Source organism: Mus musculus, chromosome 1, assembly GCF_000001635.26.
Source record: "Mus musculus strain C57BL/6J chromosome 1, GRCm38.p6 C57BL/6J".
NCBI lineage: Eukaryota > Metazoa > Chordata > Mammalia > Rodentia > Muridae > Mus > Mus musculus.
In genome coordinates, this window is record NC_000067.6 from 33,274,732 (window position 1) to 33,297,575 (window position 22,844).

General features: G+C 40.0%; 1 long non-coding RNA gene and 1 other non-coding gene across 2 annotated transcripts in view; one reads left to right on the plus strand and one right to left on the minus strand.

Moving 5' to 3' along the window:
- Positions 1-16,091: 16,091 nt before the first annotated feature.
- Positions 16,092-22,844, minus strand: part of Gm39617 — a 63,780-nt gene continuing 57,027 nt past the window's right edge. The window contains exon 3 of the long non-coding RNA XR_865317.1: positions 16,092-16,144. This is a non-coding gene — a long non-coding RNA (predicted gene, 39617). The remainder of the gene's footprint in view (positions 16,145-22,844) is intronic.
- Positions 18,945-19,053, plus strand: Gm25792. Its single transcript, XR_003949182.1, has one exon. It is a non-coding gene; the product is annotated as a U6 spliceosomal RNA (small nuclear RNA).

Below are 22,844 nucleotides of genomic sequence, written 5' to 3' on the forward strand. Positions count from 1 at the left end.
AAGATCAAGTGACCATAGGTGTGTGGGTTCATTTCTGGGTCTTCAATTCTATTCCATTGGTCTACTTGTCTGTCTCTATACCAGTACCATTGTCATGACTTTGAAGAGAGAAGTGTGCCAAAGAATTTCTGGTGCTGTTCTAAGCTGCTTCTTCCCACTTCAGTGGACTCCTGCGATTGGCAGAGCCTCACAGTTTGTTCTGGATCTAGCCCCTGTGGCTATTCATGTTAGGTGTTTTGCTAATGGGTTATAAGGAAGGTTGAAGCATTTAAGAACTCTTATTAAAGTAGGTTTGGACAAATATAAGTCTCCAGGCTTATATTCAGAGCCCCATCTTCCATTTGATTGTAGAGTCTGTCAAACTGACACTACTAACCATCACACCAGCATATTCTGTTATATATAATGACAAAGAAATAAATGTTAAAGTGTCTTGTATGCTTAGCTTCTTATAGGAATACATAAGAGATGCTATATTGTATATTTCTACTGCTAAGTCACATCTATTAAGCTATTAAAACTTTCTTTGAAATTGAAAATTACTAACCATTAGCACTGTTAGACATAATGAATCAGTTCCAAAAACCACAGGGTCAATTTAGAAAACTCATGTTTTTTATTCTGTTCCTTTAGAAACCACCTTTAGTACCAAAATTGTGGTTTCTTTCATATATACATTGAACTTAAATCAAGCAATAATGTTGACTGCCAGATAGGCAGACCTAAGTACTAGAAGCCAATAATTCCCTGTGTTGACAAGCTACGTAACAATAATAAATAAAATTTCTTCTAGCCTAAGGTTTGCATCATCTCTACTCAATTATTCAGAATTTATCCATTTAACTCTCTGAATGTCATTAAGATGCGCCTTTTCCAAGGAATTTGTGCTGACCAGTTTAATCCAGCTGAAACTCCCTTTATTTGGCATTTTCTTATGATTAGTTCTCCTCATCTTTCTATAGGGTCCTAAGCTCTTATTTAATTTTAATAACCTTCACATTCTCAATACCCTAAACTGAAGCAGGCAAACAAATCGATCATGTTTTGCAATTTCGGGGAAACGTTTCTTAGTATGGTCTAGAGACCATTTAGAAATATGAGTCCATTTCTACTAGCTATAAAAACAAAGCCAAGAAGTTATAAAGATGAAAGAGATCTCAGAAGAAGAACCTATGGATCTTTGAGTATCCCTGGCTACTACATCCCTGGATGGCCCAGCCTTGTTCATCCCTCCGTCTATTTCTTCAGCACCTCTTCCAGTTTATTACAGTGCTCAATTCCAGCTGTTCTCAGGGATGCAGCACATTCCCTGGAAATAAATTGTTCATCACAACAGTTAAAGGTCACTGTCGACATTTAGTGTGGCACCAATACAATAAAGAAGCTTTCTACTATCTGATTTTAGCATATCTCACTAGACATTTTATGAGATTTATTAGTACTTGAGAGTAATTCTATTCCATATACAAAGCCGAATTAATCTGTAGGCTTTTGCCATTTGGTATTTTGAGGCCTTTTTTTGAGAGTTTTGCTACAGGAGACCAGGTTGAAATCTACTCTCCTGCCTCAGCTTTCTAGATTTCTAGGATTACAGATGTGTAGTACCATATACAATGTGCATAGTTTTTGGGTCAGTCTAGAAAGTGGCATTTCATTTTGTTCCGGAGTCATCCACCATGTGAACACAGCATATCACTAGAAGTTCAGGAATGAATCATAAGTCACCAATCAACACAGTTGAACCTATCTGAATTGCTCATGCTGTCTGATGTCCATCTATAATAGTGGTTCTCAACCTTCCCAATGTTTCAACTCTTTAATATAGCTCCTCATTCTGTAGTTACCCCAACCATAAAATTATTTTCATTGCTACTTAACAGCAATCACTTCCTACTGCTACGATTCATAATGTGAATATCTACATTTTCCTATGGTCTTCATAGACCCCTGTGAAAGGATCATTTGACCCCCCCAGGTTGTGAATCACTGATCTATAAGTATCTGAAATCTTCATTATATTTTTCAGAACACATTTTACCAATATTTTACATATTTAAATTCTTATTAATTGGGAATATATTTCTTCCTCTTGCTTCCCTTTTGTAGTCTAGCTAGGACACTCATCACATTGGTATTTAAATGATGTATTAATTTAGTTCTCTGTTGCTGTGGTAAAATACTTTCACCTAGAGCAATTTGGCGGAAAGGAGGTTTATCTGGCTTACAGTCCATCATTAAGAGAAGCTAAATCAGGACATCAAGGCTGAAATTGTAAGACCCCCGAAGCTGGGCCTCCACTCAAGTCCCAGGATGAGCTGGCCAGCACCCCAATGACCCGAGAGAAAACCACACTGATGCAAACTGCAAGAGGCTTTATTATCAGCTAGCTGAGGACAAACTCCTTCCCCCGTGCAGGGCAGGGGAGTTCCATCCCAAGCGGTAACAGTAGGGGGCTTTTAACAGCTAGCTGAGGAATTGGGAGGAGTTGGGAGGAGAGCTGGGAGGAGTTGGGAGGAGTTGGGAGGAGAGTTGGCTACAGCTCCTTTCTGGTGAGGGGGCGGGGTGAGCTGCAGCCTCCTCTCCAGCATCTATCTCCATGTCCTACAATTATCGCATCTCTGGCTGAAACAAAAAGAAACAAAAAGGCTTTTTGCTGGCTATAGAGAGCAAAGAGCTTCTTTCTGGCTGCATTTTTAGAGATCAGGGAAAACAAGCTTGGGGAACGTCCAGGGGCTTTACCTTCCCGGGAGAAACGCTCTAAGTTGGGGTCTCACAAAACTTGGAATTAAGATTGGAAGCCAAAACTATGCAGGGATGCTTGCTTGCTTGCTTGCTTCTTCCTTCCTTCCTTCCTTCCTTCCTTCCTTCCTTCCTTCCTTCCTTCCTCCCTCCCTGCCTCCCTCCCTCCCTTCTTTCCTTGCCCTTCAGGACTTGCTCTACTTGCATTCTTATACTACTCAGGACTACATTATCTATGGGAGGCACTGCTCACAGTGCCCTGGGTCCTCCTACATCAAGCATCCATCAAGGAAATGGTTCACAAGAATGCCCAAAGGTTTGATAGAATGAAAATCTTACAAGCGCCAATGATATATATAAATATACATGAGATTTTCACTTCAGGATAGCTAAAGGGATCTGTGAAGATACTTGTTGTAAAAGAGATCCACATTAGCCTCGCTGAGGTGTCCAGTATACTAAGACCTTTCTCAACTCTGGGTTCCCATACAGGTAAACATAAACTTCCTGCATTGTTAACTTAAATCCTGAAACTCCTACTTTCTTGTCCAAAGTGAACCCTGTGTCTCATCTCCTTTCTCCACCTTCCAAAAATGGCTGAAATATCAGCTGCCAATGAGCCTTCCATGTCCACTTTAGTAATGCAGTTTCCTGTTACCTTTCATAATTTTTTTTAAAAATTCTTTCAGAGCTCTTACCACCATTGGTGATGCATATTCCATTGATTATATTAATGTAACCAATAGTTAGAAAGAAAAAATAATTCAATATGTTAAATGAGGACAACTATGGTTCATATCTCAGAAGTGTTTGTGAAGAATTAATCTTGTATTGGCTTTGTGTATAGAGATTATATATATATAAGCTTCTCAAAACTATATCTACTTGTAGGGACTGTGTAAGAGCAGTGTTATTAGGAAAGACATTGGGAAGGGTGGCTACCAGCTAGTTCACCATTGGCCAACAACAAAACAGGACTTGTATTTTAAAAAGAAGAGGAGGTACATGTAGCTATGTAATCTAGAGCTATCTATACTATGACTAGAAATTTTCCTACCAAGTTTGATTTATCTAGACTCACTATTAATCTCCCATTCTCATACACTTTACAGGGGCTAGAGATAGGACTAAGCCATTGAGATCACTTACTGCTCTTGTGGAGGACCAGAGATTGATTTCCAGCACCAACATGATGGCTCACAACTCCCTCTAACTCCAGTTCTAAGGGATCCAACTCACTCTTCTAATCTCTGTATGTACCAAGTACACACTTGGTACATAGACAACATTCAGAAAAAAACACTTGTATACAAAATAATAAAATAAATAGACAAAAATAAACTGCATATGACTTATGCAGGGACTGAGTCTTTAGAAGTGTTGAGTGCTGTGACACATTTTTTGAGTGACAGCATAAGGAGACACAGACTAAGAGAGTGGCTGAATATTAATATGACTAGAGGATAGATTCTTTAGAAATTCTTTCCTTGTAATTATATACTTTAGGTTAGTGTGCCTCGATGATACAAGCAGCAGTGGGAAGACTGAGTCTATGATAGAACATTCTGCAAGGTTACTGAGCGGGCGGCAGTAGTGCACTTTTGAGGGAATCAGCTAAGCAAACCAAAGAATTTGCTGAGCTGTCAACATCTGTTTGCTACTGGATAAATAGTTCAGCAGTTTTTGTTTGGGGCTGTAGATAACAGAAGCTCTTTAGTCCAAAGAGGACACCTGATAAGCAAACAAAATATTAGGACAATTTGGGTTACATTGTGAGACCTGCCATTGCTGCCATTGATGTCCCTGAAAACCAGGAGCTTTCGGGGAAACCAATCTACCAGTAACCAAGACAAGTCTCTGCTGGCTTCTGCCATACTTCCTTACTGTCTACCTACACAGTCTTATTTCTTAACCTCTCAAAATAATTGTTTTATTCTTCTCTTTCTCTAAAAACTGTCACTTCAAATGACCAGCCACCTCTGTTCCAGAACTTATGTTACCTCACTTAAGGCAACTAGAATAACTTGTATTTCTGAATCCTGACTCCAACCTGCAGATAAAAAGACTAGATTGACTCAATTCAATTTAAAATCTGCTATGGCCACAGAGGAAGCCATGTCCAAATGTCATGGTCAAAGGAGTAGGCTGTAGTATTCAGACACTATGGCCACGGAAATAGGCTGTGGTGATGCATCTCTCAGAGGAGGAAGGTGGTGAGGCAGACCCTGAAAAAAAATACATCTGTGAGTTTGGAATTTGTATTATATGACTCTGAAGTTAGAGAATGGGCCAAACTTACATTCATATTTTCAAATATGTCTATATCAAAACTGTGGAATAATAATATTCTTCGAGATTCCCTTAAAAAGAAGCCACATTATAAACTACAACACCAGGAGCTAAATTTAAAAAAAAAAAAAAAGAGGTGTGTGTGTGTGTGTGTGTGTGTGTGTGTGTGTGTTGATTTATTTTACATCTACACAATTCCTCCTTCATTGGAAGAAAGCTGTATGTAATTAAAGGTAAAGCCCTAAGACCATCCCAGCAAGTTCAGAACATTTTTTAAAGGAATAAAGATAACTTTGTGTCTCTGTTTCTACTTCCTGGCTTTTGGGTGTAAGCAGTTATCTAAGTTCAGCCAGAAAATTCTTGTGCAATAGTCAGTGAATGGAAATGGTATCAGTGAAGAAGAGCTTTACATAATGTCTTAATTAGGGGTTTAATGCTGTGAACAGACACCATAAGTGAGGCAACTCTTGTAAAGGACAACATTTAACTGGGGCTGGAGGTTCAGTCCATTATCATCAAGGTGGGAGCATGCAGCACCCGAGCTGAGAGTTCTATTTCTTTCTCCAAAGGAATTCAGGAGCATACTGACTCTTCAGCACTGGTCAGAACTTCAAAGCCCATCCCCACATTGACACACTCTCTCTAACAAAAGCTACATCTCCTAACAGTACCACTTCCTGTGGGCCAAGCATATTCAAACCACCACACACAGTATAAGACTTCTCAGAATGGCTTCAAGATGCACCTGTTACCAGTTTCCACTGTTTATGTATGGCTGCTTCCCTGACATGGACTCTGAGTAGATGGACATGAGAAGTTTATCACTGCTCCTGTTCTGATAGTTTGGGGGGGGGGGGGACGGTGCTGCAAGGAGAGACCAGGTGCACAGAGAGGCCAGTAGAGGATGTCATATCTCCTGGAGCTGGAGTTACAGGTGGCTATGAGCCTCCTGATATGCTAGGAACTGAAATCAGATCCTCTAAAGAGCAACAAGTGCTCTTAACCTTTGAGTCATCCTCCCAGGCACTCTTCTCATATTTTAGTTGAGATTTAATGAGACACAGCCTCTAGAAGTTAATGTGAGGTCCACAGAAGAAAATATTCTACCCTCCTTATCTGCAGATCCTCCCTGCCCCCCCTTTCTGAAGTGACATTTTGAAAAACAGGGGAACGCTGTAGTATCTAAACTGATATGTTATATTTGAAGGTGGAACTAGAAAAGAAAAAAAAATAGTCACACCCCAAAATATCTTGCAAAGAAAAAAATGGAAAAAAGAAAAACACTGGCAGCCCATTTGATTAGCTTCAATTTTGCAGCTGTGATTCCTTTTGTAATTAAGTCAAGGAATGACCTTCTACTAAAAATAAAAAAAAAAAAACATTTTTGGCTGGGGTTACAAATATTTCCTTTATAATAAGCCCTGCAACATCCACCTTTAGTTCCAAATCATTGCGTTGAACAAAAAAGACACTTTGGCTGCAATATTGTTTTTCCACTACTGTTCTAATAGGTTATTTCTCTCTAAAATAAACCTTGGGAAGTCCTTGTGACCTTTCTCTTTATTTTCATAAACGTATATAAAATTTCCCAAGTAACAATAATAAAAATTAACACATCTTCACTAAAATTTTTAGATGTTAGGGCCTGGAGAATGGCTGGATGATTAAGAGCAATTCCTGCTCTTGCAAAGGACCTAAATTTGTTTTCCAGCACCCATGTTGGGCAGCTTACAACTGCATATAACTCCAATTCCAGGGGATCTGGATACCCCTTCTGGTCTCTGAAGGCAGAAGCTAAATGCATGCTCATGCATACATATGCGCATACGCGTTCTCACACACACACACACAGAGGCACACAAATACTCACACAGAGACATTGCATACATGTAATTTAAAATTGAAATGTTTCTCCTGTGCACACACACATGTGTTCTGCTTTGGGTGAGCAGCTATGGGGAACAGGGATAAGTCACATTGCTCTCTCACCACCTGGCCACTCCCTAAGTCCCCACCACCACCTCCTGATGCTGGGGAACTGAAGAAGGCAAGGGTGAGAAAAAGCTCGTGGTTCTGTGAGTACTTCCCTGCTAATATACCTTTTGTACTGCCTGGATGTGACTCATGGTCAAAGCTGGGCTTTTCTCCCTTGACACGTTGTAGGCTCTTGGAAGCTTTTTAATAAAATCCCATCTTTGAGTTTATAATGAACAGTTCCTGTGATCACCCATCTGCTTCCCTTGTGACACTCTTAAGCTGGATATAAGACAAACTTCCTGTGAGTCTTGTGTGATGTATAACTGTCACCAGCCCAGAGGAAGTGCTCATGCATGCTTCACTGAAGAACTGGATACGCGAGTTGAAATACCTCATCAAATGGCATCAAAACATAGCAGTCTCTGCTCTTTTCTCCTCTCAACAGTCACAGCCAGATGACCACTTTTCAGCTATGTAGTGTTGAGGAATAATGAATGCTTACTAAAGGCTATAAAAGTGCAGCTCCCCATGGGGTCATTTCCCTACCCCTGCTCCCCCTCAAAAAAAAGAAAGAGAAAGAGAGAGAGAGAGAGAGAGAGAGAGAGAGAGAGAGAGAGAGAGAGAGAGAGAGAGAGAGAAGAGGAAGAAAATCATCCTCATTACTCTTGCTCCACAAGATCGGGAGACTCGGAAGCTCACAGGATCTTTGCAAACAGTGACCTACAAAACTGCAGCTCATTTCTTCCCTAGCTTTGATTAGGAGAAGAAGATAACGATTTCCAGCTGAATTAGATGCCTCCTTAGCTGTCTTTCACACTGGGGTAAGCCCTCATTAAATGCAAAATAGCTAGCTGGCCACAGCGTACTTGGAGTGTAGCTTATAGTAAAATTTATAGTTTTATTTCAAATTGTGCTGCATTCAGGCACACAGACAATGTATGGTGTTTCTTCCATTGGAAAGCCATTTAAGGACTCAGAAATTACTCTCAAGGCTCTGTAGAGATTCTTTAAAAATGGTACCGAGGAGGTAGAAGCAACTTGCTCAAAGCTCTGTGATAAAGTTCTTGTGATTAAAAATCCACCAGGCAGCCATAAACTGCAGAAGAATTTAAAGCAACTGTAATTGTTTGGTCAAATAGAACAAAAAGTCAAATTACTTCCAGGCCATCAAGGACCACACCAAAAACCATGGCTTCCCTGGGAAGTTTAAGAACAGGTATTCCGAAAGAAAAAAGGCAGTAATATAAGCAATGGAGAGGTGGAAGCCAAAACTGTCAATCAAAAACCAGCCTGGGCTACATAGTGATTATGATGAAGCTAGCCCAGGCTATGTAACAAGGCGTGGTCTCAGACAGCCAGTGGCTAGGGATGTAACTCAGAGGTAAACTGGTTGCCTATTATAATCAAATCCCTGGGTTCGATCTCTAATGCTGTAGACAGTCAAAACATTTTCCTGATGATTTGTTAAAGGCTTGTTTGTTTTTATATGTATGGGTATTTTGCCTGCATATATATCTGTGACCAAGTGCATGCAGTGCCCCGAAAGTCAAAAGAGGGTGTTGGATCTCCTGGAACTGTACTTAGAGACAGTTGTGACCCAATATGTGGGTGTTGGAAATTGAACCCAGGTCCTCCAGAAGAGTAGTTGGTGCCCTTAACCACTAAGCTCTCTTTCCACCTCCCCCTTTAATATATGTGTCCCTTCTTTTCCTCCCCCTCTTGTTCCTCCCTAATCCCCACATTACCACCCCCTTAAGAATCACTACTTTAGTTGTAATGGCTTCAGAAAGCTAACCAAAACTTACTGAAATAAAACAGTATTTGCAACCCTAATTTATTTGGAACATAGCTCACATTCATGTGCTAATCTCATCCCCACCCCTATCCCATCTATTAGTTGTCAAATGGTAAAGGGGGGGGGGTCTTCTTATCCCTTCCAAAAGCCCATAATCCATGCTAAGAATATGCATTGTGATACATTCATTTAGCAAATTCTACCTAAACTAGACCAAGAAGTAAAATAGTATTTGCCTCTGACCTTTTCCTTAAATTTCCCTTTGTTTTACTTTCAATTATTTTCATGTCATGTTGCAGCATTAAAGGAGATTGAAGAGAGAGGAATCTCGGGGATTAGTTTAGGTCTAAATGAGTTTATTTGACTTAGGAATTTTTAGCGTGTGAAGTCTACCTCTCTCAGCATATTTAGTACATGTACCACTAGCAGAAGGCTCAGAAGCAAGAGTAAGGAAAGGCGATTGAAACTCTTGTGTATACATTACAGAGAATGTGCCAAGCAGTGGGAGAAGACAGGAGCGATGGTGGTGATTATGCATTAAATATGTGACATGTATGAGAAGTCAACCTCCAGATATGGGATTCTATCCCAGGGAAAACAAATCAAAACTGGAAGCCATTGGCTCCAGGCCTGGACAATGAATAGTTCAGTGGCCTGTGGAGAGTGTTGGTGAGGGTCTGAAAGAGGAAAGAGCGTTATTAGTCTGCACGGTAGAGAGGTTGGCTACACTGACAGACTGCCATGTGGAAAGGACAACTAAAGACCTCATAGATCCAGCTGTGAAATTTACCAGGCAGAATGCAGACCATGCCAGGTTGCTTCTAAAAGCCTATGACAGCATACTATTAAAAAAAATTTATCAACCTAAAATTGCTCAGTTTTCCAGTACCATTTAAAGAAACTCTGCAGTCAGCCCTCACTTGGTTTGAAAACCAAACCCATTTATCAGTTATTTCTCCATTGCTGGGATAAAGTGCCACGATCAAAAGCAACGTGAAGAAGAAGAAGAAAACCTTTGTTTTGACTATGGTTCCAGACAGAGACTTGGTGGGGAGACTTGGTCCAGCCACAAGAACCAGAAGCAAAGACATTCCATTCCTCTCCATTACACAAAGGAGGTGGAGAGAGAACACCTGAAAGCCCACCCCAGGAGAAGTATTTCCTCCAGCAAGGCTGCACCTCCAAACATTTCCACAACCCACCCCCAAACAGCACCGCCAACCCAGGACCAGGTGTTCTAATCCAGGAGCTCATGAGGGACATTTCCTATTCAGATCACAGCAAGGTGTTTCTCTGTCTGCACTCTCTCCAGCATGTAGTATCAAAGAAATGGCTTGGAGACAAAATAAACAAATACATACATACATACATACATACATACATACATACATACATACATACATACATACAAACACATTCAGAATAATATAAGTACAAATTAAAGGGCATGATCTGAAGACATACTCGATGCAAGGCCATTCGGGAGCACATTGAGGTACGCTGGAGGACGGCTAAGAGTAAGCATTCCTTCTCAGGTGTTCTCACTAGGCAACAGAGGTTTTCAAAATCTGACAGGCATCTATAGCAATAGCACCTTCATGTACATCAAAGCCAGAAGGGCTAAAAAAGAAATACTGTGGTGGCTTCTGTGGGGAGGAGACTATTATAAATTGATACCTAAGACGTCACCCTACACACACACACACACACACACACACACACACACACACACACACACACACACGCTACCCCACCCCAAGCAAAGCTTATACAGGAATTTTATTAGCTTAGACTGATGGAAATATGCTGGAGGTAAAGCCACCATTACACTTCAATCCTCCGTGGTCAGAGGAAGGCTGAGAAGACTGCTCAACTCCGGACAGGATACATTGGAAACAAGGGCAAGAGCCATAAAGAATCTTCTCTCCAAGGAGCAGAAACTGGACAGCGAAGGGACTAGCAACACATTTAGAGTGGCTGAGTGCTGTATGCCTGCCGGCTACCTGAGGGAAAGACTAGATGCAGAGAGCCTTACATTACCTGGTGAAGGAAAGGCTCAACAGAAGCAGTATAGCCACATTGCAGGCAAAAAAAAAAAAAAAAAAAAAAAAGCCAGTCTTGCAACTGCCTAGACAAGGCTGGTCACTTGCTAGGGACTACCAAGCAACCTCAGTGCACACCACACCCACATGCAGCAAAGGATTCTTCTCAACACAGGCAGCCTGAGTTATTAGCCCACAGTCAGACCATTATATAAAGTAGTTATTCACTTAAAGCCACTAAGTTTGGCCAATTGCTTATGGTGAAATCCTTCCAAACACACACACACAAACAAACTCCCACACTATACACACTCAAACATACAGATACAATCATATACACATTCACACACAACACACACACACTAACACACACACATTCATGCACATTCACAAACACACACACATACTCATACACAACACACACTTACACACACTAACACACACATATTCACACACATTCACAAACTCACACACAAGTGCTAGGAAGACTTTAGAAGTTGTGTATTATTTGAATTGGGAGTTCTTACTTAATTTGCTTTTCGTAATTGTTTGCATTTCACAAGTTTTTAAAAATAAAATAATTTTTATGTGAATACACTTACATTTATTTTTTAAAAAAAAATAAAAGAATGGAGGTTTTTATCCTAATTGGAAAAAGGAGCAGCTGAGAGGCAACTTCATGTTGAAATTAAAAGAAATGATGTTCTCAAGACAGTCTTAAAATCAGCAATTGCTCTTGGTCTTCTGAAATAAGACGCAAGCAAGCAAGGAGTTCAGGCAGGAGCTTTCCCCGGCCCAGTAGAGAACTGTTGGGTCTCTGACTGTGAAAACAGGGAGAGAATAGGACGATTACCTTTATTTTCACTTAATTTTTGTGGTTTTTTGTTTTTTGTTTTTTGTTTTTGTTTTTGTTTTTTTTTTTGTTTTTTTTGTTTTTTTTTTTTTTTGCTTTTTGAGACAGAGGCTCGCTATGTAGCCCCGGCTGGCTTGGGAAGACAAATTGTTTTTCCTAGGTGTTACCAAGACTGAGTGGAACAAACTTATTCCACCTTCTGTATTTCCTTCACAGAAGGGAAAATATCACAAGAGTACCATCCCACAGCAACACAGTTGCACAGTATCTCATCTGTCGCTCTGTTTCGAATTAACAGAATAACCACATATGTAAGGGTATAGAAACACTAACAGTTTTGTGTTCTATCAGACTCCTGGCTCTGCCTCCTCAGGTTATTATTTGTTGTTTTGTTGTATTAGTGTGATGGTTTGTATATTCTTGGACCAGGGAGTGGCACCATTTGGAGGTGTGGCCTTGTTGGAATAAGTGTGACCTGGTTGGAGTAGGTGTGACTCTGTTGTGGGCATATGATCCTCATCCTAGTTGCCTAGAAGTCAGTCTTCCACTAGCAGCCTTTGGATGAAGATGTAGAATTTTCATCTCCTCCTGCACCATGCCTGCCTGGATGCCACCATGCTCCCACCTTGATGGTAATGGACTGAACCTCTGAATCTGTAAGCCAACCCCAATTAAATGTTGTTTTTTATAAGACTTGCCTTGGTCATGGTGTCTGTTCACAGCAGTAAAACCCTAACTAATATAATTAGTTAATGTTGTTGCTGGGATACCATGACCAAAAGCAATTTATAGGCAAAAGCATTTAAATTAGCTTACAGTTCCAAAGGAGTTCATAACGGCGGGAGAGGTAACCATGACATCAGAGGGTGAGAGCAGGAAACTGAGAGAGAGCATCTCCATTCACACACAGGAAGCAGAGAGAGCAAATTGGAAGCAAAATGAGGCTATAAACCCTCAAACCCCCTCCACCACCACCCCACATGCAGGACACACTTTCTCAGGCAAGGCTTCACATCCTAAAAGATCCATGTTTTCCCTCAATTGCACCACCAGCTGGGACCAAGTGGCCCAACATAGAGGACCATTTCCAAGTTGTCAGGAAGACCAGTGACATGCTTGAGGGACCTCCTCTCAGAAAGGCAGATGTACCTTAAGCGATGCTAAAGAAGTAAAAAGAATAATTATCTCTGTCATGCTAAAGAGGTAAAAAGAATAACTAACTATCCCTGTAATGAGATAAAACACTTTTCCTTCTTATGTAACACAGTCCCTACAAGTTTCCATGAGATTCTGTTGGATAACTTTTTCTTCTTTTCTGTACCTTCCCCCCCCCATGCTGTCCAGTGCCTAAGTATTCCTTAGGTATTTTCCTTTTAAATTCTATTAAAATTTTCCTCAAGATTCCCCTTAAGTTCATTCTTGAATGATTTTATTAATGATACCAAAAAATCTTGAGAGGAAACACCCGCATTTCTCTGTTACTCTGCCAGATGTTACCCCCTAACATTTCTGATAACAGAAGCAAGGTGTGCCCCTTCAACAAAACATCCAGGCGATGAATCCGTGTCCCACTGACTATGCTAATAAATCATCTATACCATGGAGGATGCTTTTCAATCAACTCATTTGCAAAGTGTTAAGTATAAATACCCAACCTGACTTGGAGCACTTCAAAATTTTAATTGTTACTCCATTCCCTCAAATTCTCTGCGCTCTCGTGGCCCCACCCCACCTAAAGTCATTCTGTAGCAAATGAAGACATTCTACAGCAAGTAGATTATGGATATCCCCAAAATTTACATTTCTGCTGTTGGTCTGCTAAGCGAGATGAGCTATCTTAATGACGGACGGCCAGACCCACAAGAAACTAAAGAAAGCATGCTTGCCCAAAGGAGTATCACATGCCACAGTGAGTTTCATGCTAAATGCAAGCTGATCATGTTTAGTTTCTTATTGGATTCAGGCTGTAATTATGCCTTTCACTCCTGCTGCAGGACATTCTTTATTGATGCTGAATTGTAGAAATGGTTACTTTTCCAACTGATGGCCTTGTGTTTCTGAAAAGATGTTTCACATGCAAATTAGATGCATCCAAAATCACCCGAATGCAGGATCAGAGTTTCATAGGACTTTTTACAATTTCAAACTGAGTTTGCTGCCCAGAGGAAAACATAAAACACACCAAAGCTAGGGGAAGACAGGAACATCTTTAAATAGCTTAGAAACTTCTCCCTGCCTGATGAACAGCTTTTATTAAAGAGTTTACTGTTTGTCCTCAAATTCAAATGGATGTTTCTAAAAATGGAACAAGTCAGGTGCAAAAGCGAAAGGAAAGATGATGGGGAGCTTGTAACCTCGAGGGTGTCCATATTCAAACAACAGACATAGGAAAGCAAGTCAAGAGAAATGCTATTGGCGTGATTGTTATAGCAGCAGATCAGAGTCCAAGGGAGCAGCCAAAGAGATTTCCTGTGTCCTAGGACAATATATTGAACCAAGAACATATGGATAGCAATCAAACTAGAGACACTTAACTAAGAAAAAAAGTGACCTACAGGTTGGAAATAGACTAGTGATATAGGAAGAGAAATGATCAAAACCCATGGTGCCACCAATCATTTATACGTAATTTACATAGCACCAACCTTCTTCCCAATTTGCATAAAACAGGCTTTTTCACGCATGCTCTGTAACTCTAGACTAGGTAGGGAAGTGTTTCCAGTCTCTCTGCCAACTGGCTCCTTGCATATGCTAATCTTGATGCCTCTCTTTTCTCCACACCCCTATACTTTTGCCATATACAATGATACTACTACAAGCCAGGTATCACTGTAAAGTTCTGATATAATTCAATCTTCAAAACACTTTTAATCTTAAAGTGGGCAAGGTGAAGTTTAAGCAAATGGGCCAAAGGTAGTGCTGAGATTTAGACAAAAGCATCTCTTGCTCTAAACTCCAGGAACCAACTGTCACAACACAACTTATAATAACTTAAATGTCCTAAAGGGCTAGAGAAAAATCACTGAATTATTTTTTTCATGGTCTTTAAAATGGGGTGAGAGAGAAAGAGAGACAGAGAGAGAGAGAGAGAGGGAGAGAGATTGAAATTGAGATTCCGTCCTTCCTTACCTCTTCAAGAGTAGTTTTTTAAGAATGTTGAAACCCCCTAGTAAGTTGATACCTAGGGAACAATAGAGACAGTAGCACTAAATATTCCTTGTTTATCTAGTAGGGATTCCTAAAGAGTGCCATGTTTGTATTAAGAGACCAAGATGGGGTTTTTTGCATTTCTTTTAAGTTAAGCAAAACTAGACGTCCAGACTTTTTTTGGTTAAAAAAACAAGAAGGAAAATATCTATGTTTGGGCAGTAATTACAGTTTTGTTTATATAGGGATTTTCTTTTTTTCATCCAGAGTAAATACACTGGGATGGAGAGATGGCTCATCCATTAAAAGCTAGGTTCACAAGCAAAAATGAGTATAAATAAGAGCCCACCAAAGTGATGGACATCCAAGAGATCCACTCAGAGGTCGTGTGAAGCTGTGACTCACCAGTCTGTCTGGATAGTCTTTCCATTCTCTAATAGGAATTACAGCTTACATAAAGACTGACACATACATAAAGAGTGACACGTGAGCTTTTTTTTTTTCTCAGCAAATGTTTTCCCGGGGATTTCATTTACTTCAAATTCATACTTTTTGTAGAAGAAGGAATATGAAATCTGATAATGCACCATTAGAATTAATGTTTAATTCATTTTACTTTTAAAATGCTAGTTGCTTAGTTCCCTTCCTCGAGTCAACTTTTTATAGGATTTTTAGAAACATAAAATTTTAAATATGGATTATTAATTTGCCCAAAACATTTTCATTAAGAATTTATTATTATGTCATGTACAGTTCCAGGGAGTAGAAAAAAGACCCAGAGGAGAAATTACTGGCTTACAGCAGCAGGTTCAAGGCTAACACAGAGAACAAAGACTTCTTCATTTCAGAAGCAGATGTCTTACTGCCATCTTGTCTGCATGACATTCCTATTCGTACCATTGCCTCAGTAGACCCAGACTGCCTGATGCTAAGTAAGATGCAGGCACATGGGACCTGCCATTCAAAACTTCTCCATGAAACTGTTGAGACAGAGGAATGTTGAACACAATTTCTAGACTAGGTGCCATCTGAGGTGCTTTGTGGTGTTTGTTCTACTTCTTCTGAAGCATGTAGACCCTGGGAAGCTTGCTTGCTGTTCACACTCACAAGTGGTCTCACAGGTGTCAACTGTCACCTAGAATTCAGCCCATGCTTCTCCAATAGTTTTGCCAAAGCTCTTTCCCCTCAAGACTGAATCCCTTTACAATACCTTATACAGACAGTGTTCTTCCCAAGGGATTTCAGGGGGTGCAAAGAATTCTGGGATGTGACAGCTGTTCTCGACTTCATCCTTGGCTCCATCTAGAAGCCAAAGTACTGTGAGAAATGATACCACGTGCCACATCATACCGCTGGTGTTGCTCTTCTCTTGTGCTATTCCAGAATTTGGGTTATATTTCAGAAATCGTCAGGTTTCTCCCCATCGAAGTTTTTATAGTTCTGTTCATCTTTATGTCATTAATATTGGGCTTGGTCATGTGACTTGCTTTAGTCAATAACTAAATTCTCATTGCAGATTTGACACAATTAGAAATTTGGAGTATATTCTCAGATTGGACTGGTCTTATTGGCCTCCACCATGACTATCCAAAACTGGAAGAAGATATATATATATAAATATAGCAACCACCCCTCCCAGACCTTACTACATTCTGTCAGTCAAATGTCATTATGAGCTACCGATGTTTGGGGTGTTTTGGATGTTGCAAAGCTGATGAAGTCACTATTTTAGGGTAACAATCTTTTTAACTCTTCCTCCCAATAGCATATTTATCTCAGCCATTTTAGTAAACTTTGGGTTTTCCATTGCAGCTGATACAGGTTGCTTATTAGGGCATGAAGGACCATGCTACCACACAGGCATAAGAACTCGTAAGGTTGAATGAATTCAAACCCTGGGAATCTCAGAAATTTGAGAATGGCAGGAGTGGAGCCTTTCCCTGCCTTTCTCTGCACCTACTCTGAAACTCATAACCACAAGTCCCCACCGAGAGGACCATGGGCACTCAGTCTCATAATGTAACAGCTGGAGTCCTTCTCCGTGTTAATGAGGTAACTTTAACCTTCAACCAATGACCTTCCTGGGCATTCCTTCCCCAAAAGATATATAAAGCAATGTGAACAAGCAAGGATCATCTCAAGGAATTGCTTTATTAATAACTACCACAGGAAAGGATGTTGCCTAAATGAGCAGTGTCTAAAAATCCAGAGGACGGCTTTCTCTCCTCCAGTCCTTCTGGTACTCTGACCTCATTCCTAAACTGGCATGATCCTGCTCATCCCAGGATCCATCTTCCTCTTCCCCTTCCCCTTCCCCTTCCCCTTCCCCTTCCCCTTCCTCCCTCCCCTTTCCCCTTCCCCTTACCCTTTCCCTTTCCCCTTCCTTCATGGTGTATAAATGCCCTGAGGGGAGACAAAGACCATGGAGCTCTGTTTCTGACTTCCCCTCCTAGCAGTGGTGTCTGGGTACCCAGTGAGGTTTCCAGGAACCAATGTGCATTTCCCATTTTGGACTTTGCCATGTCTCCTCCAAGCAGCATGCCAGAGGCATCCTGGCACCCCCAGAAGAGAGGCAAAACACAGTATGACAGTCACTTAGGTTATAAGCTGGCATTCTCAAATACATACTGACCTTTGTACACAAGTTACTCAAAATAAATAGGATGGATGGATGGATGGATGGATGGATGGATGGATGGATGTGTAGCTACAATAAGCACAATAATAAACTGAAGATAAAGTAGTAGTGGGCTTTTACATATGTCTTTATGGACTGTAATGAAAACTATAGCATCTATGGATGCAATGTCTCTGTTTTTGTGTGTGTGTGTGAATAATGTGCTTCAGGCATTTTAGAAACACATTTGCTGAGGGTTATTGTGTTATGGTGATCCTGAGAGGACATGTTCAATTGGCATACAGGCCTCTTTATTTAAGAAACATCTATAATACCTATTAGGTATATATAGAACCTTTCTCAGTGAAGAATTCAGGTGCTATTTTAATTCTCCTTTGGTCTTCAGAAAGATGTTAAAAAGAGAAATTCACATGTAAGTCACTACACAGTAAGGGATACTCAGGGAACATCTAGGACAATTATTTTCCTGTTTTGCTTCATTTTATCATTCTCTTCTAATCTGTTGTCTGCAGAAAAACTAGAGGAAATTCTATTTCCTTCACATAGGGATACATAGTCTAAACCTCAAGATGTGTTTTTTCCCTAAAATTCCATTAGATTTGTCTGTCTTCATATTTCAAGTTTTAAGTTCAAATGTGAGAACAAGAATACAGCTCAGTTGGTAAGTATTTGCCTAGCCTGCCTGAGAACTTCAGTATGATTCCCTACTATCGCATACAATGGGCATGGTGTTGAATGGCTGTAACCCCAGCAATTGGGATGTCATTAAAATATTTTTAAAGACTAAAAACCATGGGAGAAATATTCTTAAGATTCTTTAAAAGATTTTAAAACACTTTTCATGCTAGAGGCTCTTTTGAAGACATCAGTGGTACAATGGAAAGAACACAAGGTCAAAAGACCTCAGCTAATACCATGGCTCCACTCAAAGTTTGAGTCTTAGGCAAGGTACTTACCTATTCTAAATATCACATTTTGTCATTTGTGATATAAAGATAATGTCAGCTACATCAATATCAAAGACGTGTTGGAAACAGCATATGGTAGAATGCCAGGATTAATAAAATTGATATTTAAATGGTACCAGAAAAAATTAAAGATCAGTTTAAAAATAAAGATGGCACAAAAAGTGATGACGAACTTACTGTTACTAATACTAGATTTTGATATATACCATTGCTTAGAAAACTCTTTGAGGCTGGCTTTTAAAATTATACTGAGTCTCATTTTAAAATCTTAGAATTTTCTGTGTGAAATATCCTTGGGGAAAAGATCAGTAGAGTAAGACAAGGGACCCAACAATGACTTCACACATCAACTATCACTTAGTCTTTGACAAACATGTCAAAAAAATACATTAGACAAAAGATAGCCTTTTCAACAGATGATCCTGGGAAACATGGACCATCCTCCTGTAGAAGAATGAAGCTAGATCCCCATCTCAGTCCACAGAACGACCAATTTGTGCTTGCTTCAACAGCACATATACTAAAATTGGAATGATACAGAGAAGATTAGCATGGTCCCTGCACAAGGATGACAGAAAGACCAATTCAAAATGGCTCAAACACCTTAAGGTAAGTGACACACTGAAAATACTTGAGGGAAACATGTTAATTCAAGACACAACCATAGGCAAAGACTTTCTGAAAGGGAGTCCATTAGTGTGAGGAGTCACCCACAAAAATGGCAAATGGTATTGTATGAAAATAAAAGGGTTTTTAACCAAAAAAAAAGAAAAGAATCACTAGAGCTGAGAGAAAACTTATAGACTAGTAGATCATCTTTGCCAGCTATATATCTGACAGGAGATTAATGTCCAGAACCTACAGAAAACTCCAAAACAAAATATTCAAGTAATATAAGGGCTAATAAAGTGAAGAATTTCTTCCTTCTCAAGAAAAAATACAAATGGTAAAGAATGCCATTTTTGAAGAGGTATTCATCTTTAGCCATCATCTTCTTCTTTGAAATGTTTAGGAACAAACCTAAGTGTCCATCAAGAAATGTGTGGTTCAATAAAGGATGGTACATATACACAATAGATTTTACTCAGCCATAAAGAAAATGATATTGATTTCAGGATAATGGAGAAGTTAGAAATTGCTGTGTTATGGAGTACTACTCAGCAATTAAAAACAATGAATTTATGAAATTCCTAGGCAAATGGATGGATCTGGAGGATATCATCCTGAGTAAGGTTACCCAATCACAAAAGAACACACATGATATGCACTCACTGATAAGCGGATATTAACCCAGAAACTTAGAATATCCAAGATACAATTTGCAAAACACATGAAACTCAAGAAGAAGGAAGACCAAAGTGTGGACACTTTGCCCCTTCTTAGAATGGGGAACAAAATACCCATGGAAGGAGTTACAGAGACAAAGTTTGGAGCTGAGATGGAAGGAAGGACCATCCAGAGACTGCCCCACCAGGGTATCCATCCCATATACAACCACCAAACCCAAATACTATTGCATATGCCAGCAAGATTTTGCTGACAGTACCCTGATATAGCTCTCTCTTGTGAGGCTATGTCAGTGCCTGGCAAATACAGAAGTGGATGCTCACAGTCATCTATTGGATGGAACACAGGGCCCCTAATGAAGGAGCTAAAGAAAGTACCCAAGGACCTAAAGGGGTCTGCAACCCTATAGAAGCAACAGCAATATGAACTAACCAGTACCCCGCCCCCCACCCCACCCCCTGAGCTCGTGTCTTTAGCTGCATATGTAGCAGAGGATGGCCTAGTAGGACCACAATGGGAGGAGAGGCCCTTGGTATTGCAAAGATCATATGCCTCAGTACAGGGGAATGCCAGGGCCAGGAAGCAGGAGTGGGTGGGTTGGGGAGCAGGGCAGAGGGATGGTATAGGGGGCATTGGGGATAGCATTTGAAATGTAAATGAAGAAAATAAAAATAAAAACAGAAATTGTTGAGTTAAATACAATGAGGTAAGACAAAGGATCTCTCTCTCTCTCTCTCTCTCTCTCTCTCTCTCTCTCTGTGTGTGTGTGTGTGTGTGTGTGTATTTATACATGTGACATGAAGGTTTCAGGGCTGGGAAAGAACACTAAAGTGAAGAGAAGGGGAATAAAGGAGATTAAAAAGATACATACATATCATATATGTGAGATAGGTAGATAGGTAGATAGATAGATAGATAGATAGATAGATAGATAGATAGATAGATAGATAGATAGATAGATAGGCAGACAGATGGACCAGAGGGGGCTATGGAGGACAGTATCTGGTGGTGTACATAGGAGAGTGAATAAAGATAAATTAATATATATGCACATAAAAATATCATAGTGAAGCCATTTCTTTCCATGATAACCATGGTACCATGTCTGCCTGTATGTCTCCATGCTCCACACAATGACAATAATGAACTAAACCTCTGAACCTGTAAGCAAGCCCCAACAAAATATTTTCTTTTAGAAGAGTTCTTGTAGTTGTGATGTCTTCATGGCAATAGGAAGCCTAACTAAGACACATAGCACACTCAGTTTCTGAATAAAAACAGAAAGCACCTTCCATTTAGGAACAGAATTCAGTCCAGAGTGATATACTTCTTAGCCACAATTAGCTCTGCCTTCTCAGGGAGTAAAAGGCTGAGCAAGTTTTGATCTGTCCTGAACTCCCAGTGACATATGGTACAGCCCTAATTAATGTGGCCTGAGTCTGCCCTTTGTCAATGTGACCAACAGTGCCACATTCATCCTCTCAGGCAGCAGTTTGTCATTGTTAAATGCACAAACAACAGCTCAAGATTGCTACCGAAATTGCAAAGGTCAAAGATATGCATGTTCCTACCCTAAAGGACTCCATAATGTGTTTTCTGAGCTCTTAGTGACCCTGTACTACTTCATTTGGACCTCATTGCTCTCTACAAACCATAGCGAAACAGTCTCATTTGTCACTTTTTCAGTACTATTATTTTGTTGGAGTACCATTATTTTTAAGCATTGCTAAGCTTTATTTTCATCCTAAAGAATTTTCCTCATAGTGATTATAAATACATATTTAACTTTTGAATTTTACGTGGATGAGTGTTTAGCTTGTGTTATAGGTATGTATACTACTTGCATGCCTGGTACCCACAAAAGCCAGAAGAGGGCATCAGAGCCGTGGAAATTAGAGTTACAAATGGGTGTGAGCCAACATGTAGGTGTTGGGGATTAACCTGGGTCCTCTAGAAGAGAAGCCAGTGTTCTTGATCACTTAGCTGCCTCTCCAGCTTTTAGAATTATGTTTTAAGGACAGCAGTTCTAGGGTGTTCTGGTCATATTTTGTATTCACTCTCATAGACCTTGAGCTAGAAAAGTGACCCTGTGTAAATCAAAAGGCAAGTCATCCTATTCGCATACATTTAAGATCCACACTCAGAATTCTGTTCCTCCTGAAAGACTGGGGACTTTGGGAATACCTAAAGCAGCCTTCTACATTACAACACACACACACACACACACACACACACACACACACACACACACACACACACTTTCAAGGAGAAACCTTTGTGGCAATGAGCCACCAACAAGCTTCTAAAAGCTATGGCCTTATTTAATAGAGCATTATGACTTTCTTGTATTTAAAAACCAGCACTCACAGCTGTCTATTGGATGAGATCAGTGGATATACATAGCAAGAAAAAGAAGAAAAATAATTCTGTATCTAACCACAAAAGTAATTTTTTACTTTTGTGGAGCAGTAATACAACAAGGACACAGCCCAATGCCTGTAGATAACATTTCATTATGGAGATGAAAGTATAAATAGTCCATGGCTTTTCTTTTTAAAGCCTCAGTATCAAGCAGAGGTGGTATTAAGTGCTTTTTACATGCAGTCTCCAATTCCCAGTACTACAGAGCTGGAGGCATCCTAGGCCTCTGTTCACAGAGGAGTGTCTGGAGTGTCACATTGCCGGTGTGCTGCAGGAGTAGAACTCTACCCTACAACTGCAAAATGTGTCCTCTTTTTGAACATGGTAGCATGAGGTCACATATGGCCAGCAACAAATAGGTCATAGCATAACAGTTTACAAGCTTTTTCTAATGTCATCAAAGCTCTACAAACCCCAGTGGACATCACTGAACAGAAGTAGAGCAGTGGGCATTACCAACCCTGATGCTAACAGAAGATAAACAAGGTATGCCAGTTGCAGTATGCACTTAAATGGTCTAACCATATCACAAGATACTTGAGGCAGGCTAAGAGATATTGTGTTTGGTAGCAAGACTCTCCAAAACTAAATTTAACTAAAATATTAATATATATTCACGTGTTCATACATATACGTGCATGCTTTCATGTACATGTTCATATGCATGGATTGGATAATATTTAATAAA